Source organism: Ambystoma mexicanum, chromosome 8 (genome assembly GCF_040938575.1).
Source record: "Ambystoma mexicanum isolate Mex_15411 chromosome 8, UKY_AmexF1_1, whole genome shotgun sequence".
NCBI lineage: Eukaryota > Metazoa > Chordata > Amphibia > Caudata > Ambystomatidae > Ambystoma > Ambystoma mexicanum.
Window position 1 is genome coordinate 65,304,014 of NC_090929.1, and position 15,861 is coordinate 65,319,874.

A 15,861-nucleotide genomic window follows, 5' to 3' on the forward strand; every position below is an offset into this window, starting at 1 on the left:
ATCCGCCCACACAGCTCCACTGATATGATGCGATCAGTGGCACCAGCAGAGCATGCCTCCAGCATCCACCCACACAGCTCCACAGATATGCTTGGATCAGTGGTACCAGTAAAGCATGCCCCCAGCATCCACCCACACAGCTCCATCCGATCAGTGGTACCAGCACAGCATGCCCCTTGCATCCACCCACACAGCTCCACAGATATGAGCCGATCAGTGGTACCAGCACAGCATGCCCCTTGCATCCACCCACACAGCTCCACAGATATGAGCCTATCAATGGTACCAGCAGAGCATGCCTCTAGCAGCCACCCACACAGCTCCACAGATATGAGCCGATCAGTGGTACCAGCACAGCATGCCCCTTGCGTCCACCCACACAGCTCCACAGAGATGAGCCTATCAATGGTACCAGCAGAGCATGCCTCTAGCAGCCACCCACACAGCTCCACAGATATGAGCCGATCAGTGGTACCAGCACAGCATGCCCCTTGCGTCCACCCACACAGCTCCACAGATATGCTTGGATCAGTGGTACCAGTAAAGCATGCCCCCAGCATCCACCCACACAGCTCCATCCGATCAGTGGTACCAGCACAGCATGCCCCTTGCATCCACCCACACAGCTCCACAGATATGAGCCTATCAATGGTACCAGCAGAGCATGCCTCTAGCAGCCACCCACACAGCTCCACAGATATGAGCCGATCAGTGGTACCAGCACAGCATGCCCCTTGCGTCCACCCACACAGCTCCACAGAGATGAGCCTATCAATGGTACCAGCAGAGCATGCCTCTAGCAGCCACCCACACAGCTCCACAGATATGAGCCGATCATTGGTACCAGCTGAGCAGTGCCACAGGAAGGAGCTCAACTATTATTCCTGCCTGATCTGAAGATGAGCTTAAAAGGTACAAATGCACCTTTCAGGTATGGCTTACGAGAGATATCTGTTTTAGAGTTGAAATATATGTCACTTCCCTGAACAATACTCCCAATACAGATGAGATGTACTTTTTTACCTACTAACAATCCAGTTTTCTTTTTAACAGGTGCTAAACCAAAACGACTCAACTTGATGGGTATAGCCCCCACCCTGAGAAACCTTATAGCACCCAACCACAAGAAGGTGCGCACCAATGGTCATTCCCACCACATGTGCAGGAAAGCGACCATAGGGTATCTACAGCCTGGTCGGCAGCCATCTGTGTTTGCACAGTCCACAGATAAAAGTGTGCACTGCAAGTGTTTGCCATGCATTCACTTTAAAGACCACCTCGAATCCTCCAAAGGGACCCCAAGTTCATCGTCCCATTCAGCCCACAATTTAGCTATTGATGGACTGCGAGAACAATCTTTGCATAGCTCAGTAATGCGCTTCCGACCCATTCAGTTCCAGTGAGATAATGGTGCTGTGCTTGCATAGTGGCGGTTCCTCTGGGAACGCAGTCAAGTTGGTTCTATTACAGGCAGACAGCTCCGTGTAAGTCGTGAAAAAAGTCCTGTTCGCACCCAGAACCACACAGAAGGAATGAGCTACTTACCTGTAACTCCTGCTCTGCAGCATTGGTCTCTTTCATAGATTCACACGCTGTGAATATTCCCCGTCATCAGGCTGGGAATCCTTGGTAACATAGAGCAGTTTAAGTCTCTTGTGTGCTCTATCATAGTCACTTTTTAGTAATACTGACCATAGCCAATAAGAGCAGCTCCCTTAGCTCCACCCCTGGCGGCCATCTTCAGATTTTGGCATAGCACAGCAAGCTACAAGGCACCCAGCTAACACACAAGCCACTAGCATGCTTGCTGCTTACCACTCGCCCCCTGGACAGACATGCTACTGAAGTGGATGATTACCTCATTGATTCTAACATCGATATCTGGGCCATTACCGAAACCTGACTCCATCCTGCTGCTGGCCCGGTCATTAGCTTGGCTACACCTCTTTGTTTTAAGATCATGCAGGCTGACCGTCAACAAGGGATAGGAGGGGGGGTAGCCATGATTTATAGGTCCTTTCTTCAGCTCTGGCAGATTGCCAATGTTACCATAGCAGACTGTGAGATTCTTCTTGCAAAACCTACGAGGGACACTAATACTACTATCAATATTGCCCTTATTTACGGCCCCCTAATACAATGCCTGACTTCCTGATGCATCTGAGTGATACAATCCTTCCCCTTCTTAAACCAGCAGCTAAACTGATTCTACTGGGTGATATGAATCTGGGCTTTGGAGACCCCACTGATAAAATGGCTCAACATACCAGTGCCACACTGACGGCACTAGGTTTCTCCCACTCGGTGCAATCCACAACCCATGATAAGGGAAGGACACTCGATTGGGTGGCCTCACACATTGTAGATCTACAATGTCTCGATATTGCCCCAAGCCCCTCGTCGACCACTTCTTTGTGCACTTTTCCATTCCTTCCATTATCAAACATAAAAGCAATCAAGATCCTAGGGTTTGGGTAAAATGTAGGAACCTGTGCAAGCTTACGTCAGTTGCCCTAGAATCATTTATTACCCCTGTACTCAAGGACTTACCTGATTGCATAAGTGCCAATGATTTGGCGGACGTCGATCGCAATATGCTGACCAAGGCGATGAACCAACTAGCACCAGAAAAACCACGCCTCATTATAAATAACAAACCCAAAGCTTGGTTCTCCATTGAGATTCACAAACTTAGGAGCCTTCAGAAGAAGGCCTTCAAAAATTAGAAGAATGGTCCATCTACTGGCAACACATTGGACTATTATATTGCTACAAAACAGCCATCTAGGAGGCAAAAAGACAGCTCCATGACAACAGATTTTCTGAAGCACCCTCTAATAGTAAGGAACTGTTTAGGATTCTAAAGGAACTTGAGACCCTGTGCCCCACCACAACAGAAGTATTTAAAGACACCAACTGGTGTAGTAGTATACAGGAAGCAATGAGAGGAAAAATTGAGAAGACCAGAGAAAACACCACAATAAACTACAACGTCCCTGACTCCATGCAAGATCCCACGATCTGTGATCTTCCCCCACATATCGCTGCACCCTTCTCCTTTAGGGTGGTATCAGAAACGGAAAGGCAGCTGCACTGTCCAGCCTCAAGCCCACCACATGTAGGGGGGGGATATCTGGCCTGCAGTGATTGTTAAGGCCTGTGCAGGCCAACTACTTTCTATAATAACCAGATTTGTCAACTGCTCCTTTCAAGGGGATAATGTAACTGGGTCCATCTAACAGGCATGGATTTCCCCTCTTCTGAAGAAGCCATCTCTCGACCCAGCTCTACCGGAGAACTATCGCCCCATTACAAATATACCCTTTCTCCTCAAAATCCTGGACAGGGTGGCATATATTCAGATTCAGGGCTTCCTGGAAACTCACAATCTTCAGGATTCAGAAAATCACACGGTGTGGAGTCTACGTTATTGGATCTTAATCCAATATTCTGCATCATTTCGTGGATGGCAGCACAGTTATGCTTATGCTGCTCGATCTATCCTCTCCATTTGATGTAGTGGATCATGACATACTGATCCAGAGACTTCGTGATACTGCTTTTATTTCTCCCAATGCATCCAACTGGGTCAAGTAATTTCTCTTTGGCGGAATGGCCAAGGTTTTCTGTAGCAAGGCCATGGCTGAAAGCTATTTGGTGACATGCGGGGTGTCACAGGTGGCGTGTATGTCACCCACTCTGTTTTACATCTTTACAACCCCTCTTTCTAGCATGCTGGATAGGGAGGGCACCCTGTCTACCAACTATGCTGACGACACTCTCGCCCTCATTACGACCCTGGCGGAATTCGGAAAACGATGGCGGAAATGCAATACCGCCATCGAATAGCGCTCGGTGCGACTATGACCCGTCACCGCAAAGTACGAAGCCATTAGCGACACCGTAGTGAACGCCAACGCTAACTGCACCAAGCACGCGCGCGCGCGCCATGCCAAACCGCAAACACCACCATGGCGCAAGGGTACGCCAATTCCGACCCTAGCGGACATGTACCTAACGCCATGAAGCATGGCGGAATGTACCATTCCGCCATGGTGAGAAGTACGGCATCGCGAATCAACCGTAAACGGCCCCACTGAGTGCCTGTACACCGCTCCCTGCCCACAAAGTACAACTCCCCGTAGGTGCAATGAAGTCACAATGCAACCATTGAAATGTACAAGTCACCCATGCATGCCAACGAACAAAAGAAACACAACAGGGGCCAATGGGAGCTGCAGGGCACAGATGGCACGAATACAGAAGCCATCCCAATGGACATGACCACAGTCCCCCACCAAGAAACGCACGCAAACACAGGCACCTGTGACCAGCAATATTCCGAGAATCACATCATTCCACCAGTCCACCTGGCTGACCGGCATCTGTTACACAAAACCCAATCCCCCGCCCCTGAGCATGACAACATTCAAACTGTCATATTGGCAGCCCCCATCCCTGACCTCACGGGCTTCGTAGGCAAACGCACCCAGTACAGTACCACGCAACTAAACTCCGAAGCTGGAACCCAATGCAGATCTCCCCACAATACATCGCCCCCCAAATAGGCATATGCCACATCACTTGCAAAGAAAAACGCTACACGGGCCAAATCAGAATAGAAATTTAATGCACATCAAAATCACCAAGCCCATACAGCCATCAGGCCATGAACTCCAAAACACTTTTCACCATTGTGTGCTGCATCCGCAAGAAATGACCAACCACTACTTGTGTGACGCCCTGTTCCCTCATGGTACACAGAGCCACATTCACGTACGAAAAGGCAACATGGAAGCGCACACAACCGCAGGGCCGTCCCAATGGGGAGGCACTAGTCCAGCTGAAAGGCCGAAATGTTGCTCCGAGCCACCAGTACTGCGTAAGGGCATGTGGGCCATTGGCGATCGTCCCATAAGATCGTAATGCTGCTCCACTGATTAACACGAAGCAGCAGGTGTCGGGAGTAAAACCCATCTGCAGGAGTGGCATACAGATGGCAGTGGCAAAAGGGGAGGAGATACCTGTCAACCAAAAGAAAAGAAAAAGAACAGAATGGCCATCAGAACTACATTCCAACAACTCACTTCAATGATCACACTAAATCCACAGCCATATGCATGCTAGCCCACTCCAAAGGATCATCACCACCCCAAAACCACTTGCGACTCATAACCATCTATATCGAGGTGCAAACACCATCACAAACGAGTGTACCTGTGCATGCGTCTGTCAAAACAGAATCCATCAGATGGGAATGTTAACGTGCATGGACACAAGTGTCTGAGGGCGCGTCGAGACAGGGAGGGCTCAACAAGGCCAGATAGACGATGGTCCCACTATGGCAGCCCTGCATCACATAGCGTAGGGGAGGCGGATAGATCCCAAGAAGCCCTGTACATGGCAAACTCTGTATCAAATCACCTGCCCATGCATCCATCCATCATTCCCTCATCCCGGGATCAAAACGCCTGAATAATTACTCACATGACATTAGAAACATCCATTGAGTCTGTGCGTTATGCAGCCTGCAAAATCCACAGTGCCCCAGCCCGTAATTCCAGTGTCGTGAAGTAACATGTATTTGGGAACGGCCGGCCTCATCGGCCACGTAGCTATTGCGCATCCCAAACTATTCATATCAATCATTGCTTCCTCGCCATGGCCCCTGTCTCAAGGACATTGAACAATAGAACGTTATATTTGCAGTCAGACCTGTGGGCATCTCCTCGCCGCTAGCTGGAAACCGAAAGCGCCGCCCTTCGAATTCCTCATTTGCAACATCACGTCGAAAAGGCATCTGTGGCCGTTTGAAATCACTAATTATTCCATCGAGTGCGGCTGTGTGTGAAAATGGTAACTGCCTTCACCCACAAATGGGACGCCCCGCCCGTCGTTGCAACTCGGTACAGTGATGCATGAGGGCCCACCGTTACTCGAGTACTACGTTCCACTGACCCTTCACAAGTCTGTTCGCGACTGCACAGATAGTATGTGAAACAATGGGACCACAGCAGAATGAACATATCAACCAATCTTACACGGCCATCGGGTACAAATACATGATTGCAATAGCAAGATGCCATTCCCCGAATTGCAGCGTTGTGCGCGGGACGTGCCCGGCCAAAGGGGAGAGCAGTTTGCACAGGTGGAATTAATCACCACAGGTGGAGGCCATACAGCCTGAAAACACATAAATTGCACACCCAGTCTCCTCCCACAACCACACCGAAATGCTACCGGCAGGACTCGCGATGTTGGCCCTGGGGGACCTGATAGCACTGCAAGTACTCCAACTCCAAGAAGAAGACGAACACCAACTACAACCGGCCGCACGGAGGAGACGCAGGAGGAGGAGGAGGCCAAGGCAGGGCCAGCAAGGGCCGCCAGCACAGCCACTACCACCACGCAGGCAGCCCGCAATCCCACGCCTCCGAGCACATCCGTTCAACCTCACTGATGAGCAGATCCACACCCTCTACCGTCTGGACCGGGACACCATAGCCGCCATTGTGGACATGACACAGGCTGACCTTGTCAGCATGATAGATAGCCCAACCGCCATCCCACCCCTACTGAAGGTGGTGTCTGTACTACACTTCCTGGCCACAGGCACCTACCAGCACACAGTCGGACAGTTGCATGGCATTTCTCAGCCACTGTTCTCACGGACACTATTGCAAGTGCTCGATGCCCTCCTGCAGCACGCAGACGACTACATCTCTCTACCACGCTCGGAGCAGGAAATTACCAACACAAAAGTGGGATTCCATGCACTTGCCGGCATACCGGGTTGCATTGGTGCCATCGACTGCACCCATGTTGAATTGGTCGTCCCACATGCCATGGAGGCCCAGTACCGCAACCGAAAACAATTTCATTCCCTGAATGTACAAATGGTGTGTGACTCCAACAGGATCATTACACATTGTTGTGCCCGATTCCCTGGATCAACCCATGATTCTATGGTCTTGAGGAACTCTACAATACCACGCTACATGGAGCGACACGCAGGGAACAGATCCTGGCTACTCGGTGAGTCTCATTACATGCATGAATATGTGTGGTATGTGATTTGGCAATGACCTGGCAGGAAGGGGGGGGGGGTGTGCGTACGTAGCAATGGCATTCCACATCATGCGTTTCTCGTCCACATACAGGTGATGCTGGGTATCCACTGAAGAGATGGCTCCTCACACCAGTCCGGAACCCACGGGACCAGCATGAGGAGGACTACAACCATGCCCACTCACGTACCCGTGTAGTCATTGAACAGGCATTCGGCCTACTGAAGACTCGTTTCCGCTGCCTCAGCAGGTCTGGCGGGGCACTCCTGTACCGCCATGAGAAGGTTGCAAAGATGGTGATGGCATGTGTCATGCTCCACAACATGTGCGTACGTAGAAATGTGCCCATGCCCCCTGACGCAGAACTGCAAGCACCTGATGATGGTCATGATGAGGGTGGGGATGTGGCAGCACCTCATGGAGTCTGCGAGGCACCGGAGGCCCGTGACATTCGTCAGCATCTCATTGATGCATGCTTCTAGCACTCACGCCTGGTGGCTGATACATGGACACGGGACTCGTGGCACTGTGTGTGTCTGGGACATGCACAATATGGACTGTACGCCTATGATGGCCTAGTACACAAAGATCAATGTCCACACATCTCATTGGTTGATCGTGCACTGTTTATGGCATATGTGATATCATGTTGAACACCCTATCGACCCGCCACCCAAGTGAGCCCAACACACCCCCTCCACCCTCCTACCTCCCCCCCGAACACCAGTGTCCAAAGATGCTCATTGTCAGTGGGCTGTCGCTATTGCAAGCCCCCTCTGCGGGTATCAGGGGCACCCCTGCCTGTGGAGCGCAGGTTCCTCCCAGATCTACGTTGGGGGCTGCCCTGGACGGAACTTGCAACGGATGATGTCTCTGCCTGCTCACGTCCATGCATGTCCCTAAGGGTTTGCGAGAGCTCAGTGAGCACACGGCGCACTGCGGCAAGTTCGGCACATACGTCTTTGGACGTCGCACGCAGTTCCCCCCTCAGGCTCTCGGTGCTTCTCTCCATTTGTGCCCTTAGCGTCTCTGTACCTCTCTCCATTTCTGCCCTAAGTGTCTCAGTTGATGTTTCTATGTCTGCCTTAGTGCCCCCACATTCATCGGCATGGTCCTTGAGGAGCGTGGCCATTTGCTGCTGTTGCACGATTAACTGGTCGAGGGACTGTTGCCTCTGCTGGGCCATGGCCATTTGCGGGGGTGTCACAGAGGGGCTGTTGTCCTCATGTTGCCTTGCCACAGGGCTTGTGGGGGATGGCCAGTCGTCGTCTTGTGGGTGCCCCTGCGTGGTATCCTCATGTTGTACGGGATGGGACAGACAGGGGGATTGGGACAGGTCATGGATGGATCTGACTTCGACATCCCCGTCTTCGGTGTCCGAGCATGCTGCCATCAATGGGGTGTCACCTATGGTGCTGCTGCCACCAGAGGCAGTGCCTTCTGTGGCATCCATTGGGGGGACCTGTGGTGGTGGTGGTGTGCCCATGCTGGCTGCTGGGGTGCCTGTTGATGTTCCCTCCTCTGTGCTGCCACCTGATTTGTGCTGCTGCCGTGTCTTGATGCATGCAGCTGAGGTGGAGGGTCTCTGGCCGTTGGTCTTGGCCCTCTTTGCAGGTGTGCTGGTAGGGGTGTCCTGAAGCTCGTCGTTTGGATCGGACCCTGTGGTGGAGTAAAGGAGGGCGAGGGTTATTGATGGGTCTGTGGGAATTGGAATGGCATTGTATCACATGCATTGGAGTGGTACCTGAGGGTGATTTGGGTCGGGGCCTTGGAGGTGCTTTCATTTGTGTGTGGAGTGAGGGTGCAGTTGTTTGGCAGCCTGCAGTTAGGGTGTGCCTGCTGCACGTGTAGTGCGTGTTTTAGGGGTTTTTAATTATTTATGTATTTATTGTGGGTTTTAACGTGCGCTATCAGGCCTATGTGTGTGGACGTTCTCCTGGACATGTGTTTCTGTAGCACTATGTGGACGCATGGTACTTCACATGGATGGACTGTGTGGATTTGGCATTTTTTTATTTGGCCCCCCTACCTGAATCTTCGGATGTCTGCACTCCTTTCTCCATCCCTCCGACTCCCTCTATGCTCTCCATTCCGATGGTGGACGCACAGATTTCTTCCCAGGGGGTCAACTTGATGGGTGATTCTGGACCTCCCCCGGTGGCTGTGGCAATGTTGCGGTTGGCAGAGAGTATGCTGCGGTCGCGTATCCGCAGGTCGTCCCATCGTTTGCGGCATTGCTGTGGGGTGCGGGGTGCGGTCCCCACCGCACTTACCCGCTGTGCCACCAGAGCCCATATGGCCTTCTTGTTTGCAAGTGCCGTTCTGGTCATTTGCGTGGAGAAGACGACGGCAGCATTCTCCTGGAGGGTCTCTGTTAGCACGGTGAGTTCCTCACGGGAGAAGTGGACCTGCCGCTTGCGGTCGCACGCTTTCTTCGCTACTTTTCCCATTTTTCTTGGTTTCGCTAGGGTGGATGACGGGTTGGAGTGTGTTTCAGGGTAGTGATTTTAGTGGTTGTGTGGTTTTAGTGGTTTTATAGGTGTACGGCGGGATGTTTCCCGTTCCGGGGCCATGTTTTAACTTCCGTTTCCGTATATTTCCGGTCACCGTACTTTCCGGTAGGCGCACACTGCGGTGACCGCTAAGAGGGGTGGCGGTATTGCACCTAGGGCGCCGTACGGCGGCGGTGTGGGCCGTTTTGGGGTCATTTCCGCCATCGCGGACTTTGCACTTCCGCCATGGCGTGGTGCTCGTGCCCGATGGGTCGGAATGGGCCGCACTTTGCTCCTTCGTGCAATGGCGGAAACGCTATTTACGCTGTGGCGGTCCGGTCAGTCACTTTCCGCCAGGGTCGTAATGAGGGCCTCAGTGTCTTATACACCTCTCTGGGGACTACACCAAGGATACTATCTCTATCAACCAGGTGTTCGGCTGCATTGAATCCTGGATGAAGGATAATGGGCTTGCACTGAACACCAAGAAGACAGAGTTGATGATTGCTGGCACTGTTGGATAGACAAAAAAACGTGGGGATGAATACCAAGCCTTTAACATCACAGGCTGCAAAAATTGAGACGCTCAACAAAGTTAAGACCTTGGGGGTGGTGCTGGATCACAAGCTCTCTACGAAAGCACACATTAGCGGCCTAGTATCCAGCACAGGCTACTATCTGAAATTGCGGGCCCAAATCAGGTCTTTCGTGTGCAAATTCAAATGTGCGGCGATCACAAGAGCAATTATCGGTGCCCATATAGACTATTGTTCTAGTCTCCTTCAGGGAGTTGGTAAAGGAGAACTGGCCAGACTACAGGTCATCCAGAATAGTGCGGTAAGAGTGGTTGAGGGTCTTAAAAGATCTGACCACGTCTCTACCACAAGACAGGCTTTGGAATGAGCTCCCACCAGATCTGAGATCCTGTAGTAGCTTTCTGAAATTTAAACAGGTACGAAAGACATTCCTTTTCTGCTAAACTATTCTTTGTCTATCCCTGCCCATGCTCTCTGAGCATAATTGTGTGTTCTGTTTGTCCTTGCGCTCTTATGTCTAGGGGCCATGTCTATGCACATTACAACTAAAATAAATAAATAAATAAACAAATAGCGCACGTGAGTGGCAATATGGCCAAGAAGAGCCAAGCATGGAAGGCAGGAGGAAGGATATGAATCTATGAAAGATACCAATGCTGAAGAACAGGTGTTACAGGCAAGTAACTAATTCCTTCTTCAGCATTGGATCTTGCATACATTCACATGCTGTGAATAGATTACAAAGCAGCAGTACCATAACCATAAATGGGCAGAGGCAAGCTCCTTGTAGTAAACTTACCACCAGAGACACTAACCGTACGCAACCAGGTTACAAAGGACGGACTGTCCAACTTTGGACTCTGCCGCAGCAGAATCCCTGTCGACAGAGTAGAACTTGGTAAACGTGTGTACTGACCTCCACGTGGCTGCCCTGCAACTGTCTAGCAGGGGGATCCCATCAAGAAAAGCTGTTGCCGAGGCTACCACTCTGGTCGAATGAGCTCTGGGCCTGCCAGGAAGAGGCCTGCCCACTTATTGGTAACAGAAAGCGACGCAGAAGGATACCCGTCTGGAAATGCAGGGTTTGGAAAGTGCCCTCCCCGAGCCAGAGGGACCAAATGTCACGAAAAGTGGAGAGGTTTGACAGAAAGACTTTGTGTGGGCGATGTAAAGCTTTAGCGCCCATACCACATTTAATGAGTGTAATAAACGTTCAGCCACCGAGTCAGGTGATCCAAAGAATATTGGTAGCACCACAGGTTCTCTAGGGTGAAATGTAGAGGGCACCGTAGGCACAAATGCGGGGTTAGTGCTCAAGATGACCTTGGATTTGTAAAATGTCAAGTAGGGGTCCTTGGAGGAAAAAGCTTGTATCTCGCCTACCCTACGGGTGGATGTAATGGGGACTAGAAAAGCAGATATTTCAGCGAGGCCTTGTATATTGGCTCAAAAGGATACCATGAAATTATCAGAAATAAAATACTTAATGAGAAATTACCACATTTCTTTTGGTCGAATAATTTTGTAATATTGCGGGGGGAGACCCCCAACTTCCCCCTACCTTCACTTATTCCCATCCCCCATCCATATATTAATACAAATGTCAAAAATCCCTAACATATTCGGTCCAAAGAATTCGGTAATTTCTCATCAGGTAATGTTGCATTCAATTATTCTGCGGATTCCGGCTCAAAAGGAGGTTTCATGAGCCTGGATAAGACAACGTTGCGTTCCCATGCTGGGGCTGGTCGTTTGATTGGAGGGAAAGAGCGGAACAGGTCTATAATGAAATCCTTCACTCATCTGGGAGGCCAGAGAGAAAGAGTGCCAGGTGCAGAGCTGTACCTTCAGATGGCAGCCAAGTGTACTTTAACCGAGGAGTGTGCCAAACCTGCATGTGCCAGGGACAGCAAGCATGGCAGGATGTCCTGTGGTTGGATGGCCAGGGGGTCAAGCTTGTGGGCCTTGCGCCAGATCTGAAATGCTTCCATTTGTCCTATGACAGGCGAGCGTGGAGGGAGCACAGGCAGGAAACAGAACTTCCTGGCAGTCTTAAGACAGAGGGTTTGCACCAAACTCTAGGAACACAGGAGACAGGCTGTCAGATTGAGCAAGGCGGAATCATGTTGGAGCACTTCCCCCCTGGTTCATGGATAGTAGATCGTGGTGAGGGTACAACTTGATTGGACTCGATGAGGAGAGAGCGAGGAGATTGGACTACCAAAACTGTCTCAGCCATGCAGGTGCCACTAAGACCAGTTTGCAGTGATATTGTCTGAAGACGCTTATCACTCAGGCTAGCAGTGGAACCAGTGAGAACACACAAAGAACCTGCCCGCCCAAGGGAATGCAAAGGAGTCCCCCATGGTCTCTGGGTGGGGAAAACTGTTGCCAAAGGATTTGAATCTCTTGCTGTTGAAGTTTGCAAACAGGTTTATTTCCGGCGTGTCCCAACAGTGGAAAAACATGAGAAGTTGACCACTCTGTAGTTCCCACTCATGGCATGAACGGAGCCTCCTGCTGAGACAATCTGCCAATATATTTTGAATCTGTGGAAGGTGAAAGGCGAGAAGGAACATTTGGTGTTGCAGCACCCAGTGCCAGACAGTCTGCGCTTCTGTTGACAGGTGTGGGGATCTTGCCCCCCCCTTATTTGCAGATGTAGAACATTGTGGTGGTGTTGTCCGTACAGATCTGTACCACCTTTCCACAGAATCATGGCAGGAATGATTTGAGTGCCCAGAAAACTGTGTGCATTTCCAGGAGATTTATATGAAGAGGTTTCTCCTCGCACAATTGGTCTCTTGAGTGCGCCCTCCATATGTTAGGCAGATTTATAAAGCGCACATACACCCAAGGGCACCATGGCGCTGAGAGAGGAGGAAGAACATAAGGGACTAAAAAAGCAGTGTTTTTTAGTGATCGATGAAAAGAGAGATGGTCAGTAGTGGCACGTAGCGTAAACGGGAGTCTGTTCCAGGACCTAACGGCCACCACAGAGAAGGCACATCCCCCCATCCTAGTCAGCCTGATACGGGGCACCGATAACAGTAGAGCAGACTGGGATCAGAGGGCACGTGAAGGTACATATTGGGAGAACTTTTCCTGGAGGTATTCAGCTCCTTGTTTATAAAAGGCACGGTGGACAATGCACAGTGATTTGAACAAAATGCGCTTCTCCACAGGAAGCCAGTGAAGTTCTCTGAGCACAGGCGACATATGAGTATGAGGGGGAGGACGGGAAACTGCTCTAGCGGCAGCGTTTTGAAGCAGCTGAAGTCTATTTATAATATAGGCAGGTTGACCCAGATACAGTGAGTTGCAGTAATCAACTGTGCTCAAAACTAGAGCCGCAACCACAGGAGCGTGGAATTGGGCAGGGATGAAGGGGAGAACTTTCCTCAAAACACAGAGTTTAAAAAGGCCAGATTTACTGACAGCAGCAGCCTGATCAGCCATAGATAGAGAGAAGGAGAGCTTAACCCCAAGGTTTTTCACAGAAGTGGACGGAAGGGGAAACGGGCCAAGAGAAGAGGGCCAGGAGTCAGGGGTCCAGAAGGAGAGGGAACTGGTAGTGCCCACCACCAAGACCTCTGTCTTGTTCCCATTAAGTTTAAGTGAATTTAATGCCATCCATGCTCCCAAGTCCTCCAGGCAGCTCCTAAGCCGGTCAGCAGTGTCGGGACGAGTGAGATCAAGACGAACCAACAGCTGGGTGTCGTTGGCATAGTAGTAGAATTTAAATCCGTGGAAGCGGATGAGAAGGAGGTGGCATCTGATATATATAATAAAAAGTATAGGGGAAAGTGCAGATCCTTGCGGAACCCCACAATTAAGCCCTACCGGTTCAGAGCAGAAAGGGGGGAGGGAGACGGACTGAGAGCCGTTGGCCAGAAAGGCAGAAAACCAATTTAGAACCTTGTCGGTTATCCCGACTTCTGACAACCGGGAGATAAGTATGGTATGATCGACCATGTCGAAAGCCGGGGATAAATCCAGCAGCAGTACCGCTCCCACAAGTACTGCTCCATAGAAGCGTCTGTGGTGACGGTGACCTGATTGATGGGGTAGCCAGAAGGAAATGCCCTGGACAAAATGGGCTACGACCGAACACTCTCTCTGAAGACTGTCACTGAACTGCTGTGTGAGGCGAATCTTGACATAGTGGGAAAATTAGGTCGAACAAACTATCACTGTGTCATGTCCAGCCATTGTGACTTGCTTTTTTTTATTGTTAAATTTTATTAACTGATTGAAATGTATTAACTATTGTATGTCTTGTTGTGTTTTGTAATACTTATGTGATTGAGCAACTAAGTATTGTATTTAGGATTTTAGTACAATAGGTTTATTGTGATTTAGCAGGTGGTTTTACTTGCTGTCCGAATTAATAAAATTGATACTTGTTTTTATACACAGAACATCACTTTTTGATTGAATTTCCATCTCCTTGTATTTGTTTTGAGGTAGATGGTCAGATCTCCCTGTTTTGTGAGTAATGGGTACTCTTGTGTTATACTTATATAGAATGATCTTTCTTTTGTTTAATGACAGATAGCATATTCCCACTTAGCAGGAAGGTCACACCCCCGATAGTGGATACAACCCTATTAGAATATTGGCTGAGCAGGATGTGGTCCTCCCAGGACCCAGAGACTTGTTCCCACCGAGCGTCTAGGAGCTCTTGCAGAGGACGCATGCATAACCTGTAGTGATTCAGTAGGGGGAGGCATGAGGACATCATGCCCAACAGGGACTTGTAACTGCGGCTGACACAGACGCTGAAGTGGCCAGTTGGTGCACTTTACAGAGTAGGGTGACTACCTCTGGGGTCGCTGTGCAGGAGAGCGTGTCAAGTTTTGCACCCAGGTATAACGCTTGCTGAGCTGGAATGAGGCAAGATATTGGAAAGTTGATTGAAAAACTGAGGGATTGCAGACAGTGAATGGTGAAGTCATACTGTGTGCTGCTGCGGTGTAAGATGGTGCTCGCACTAACCAATTGTCTAGATATGGGTAGACGTGGATGCCCGTTCGGCATAGATGCGCCACCACCGGCGCTAGACATCTGGTGAATACTCTCGGGGTAAACCTTAGGCAGAAGGGTAGAGCCTTGAATTGATAATCGATTCCGGCCACCACAAACCGCAGGTAACGGCGGTGTGAGTGGTGAATAGGGATATGAAAGTAGGTGTCCACCAGATCGAGGAAATCCCCTTGTAGTTGTGATAGGACCTGCTGCAGTGTCACCTTATGAAAGGTTTGAGCTATGAGGAAATTGTTTAGTACCCGCAGATCTAAAATGGGTCTCCAACCCCCGGCCTTTTTTCTTACCAGGAAGTATCTGGAGTAGACGCCTGAGCCTCATTGTGCGGTTGGACCTTTCTCCACAGCTCCCTTGGACAGCAATGCCTGGACCTTGCGTTGCTGCAGATGATGGAGCTTCTCTGCTTTTTGCAATGGTGGTGGTTTTATGAACTCAAGTATATTGCCCAGCTGGATCAGACAGAGCACCCATTCGTCGTTGATGATGTTGGAATTGCAACAGCCTTCCTCCCACTGCGGTGCTTAAGTGGTAGGGAAACCTCTAGCTCGGATGGGTCTGTTTTGAGAGTTGTCCCCTGCATTGTGAGGAGCTGCACCAGAGTTGAGGACCCCTGTAGGACTGGGTCTTGCCCCTGTACAGGTCAGCCGTGGAGAATGAAGATGTTTTGTATGACGAAGATTGGTCAGTGAGACGGTAGTCCTGTGACGTGCTGCTGAATTG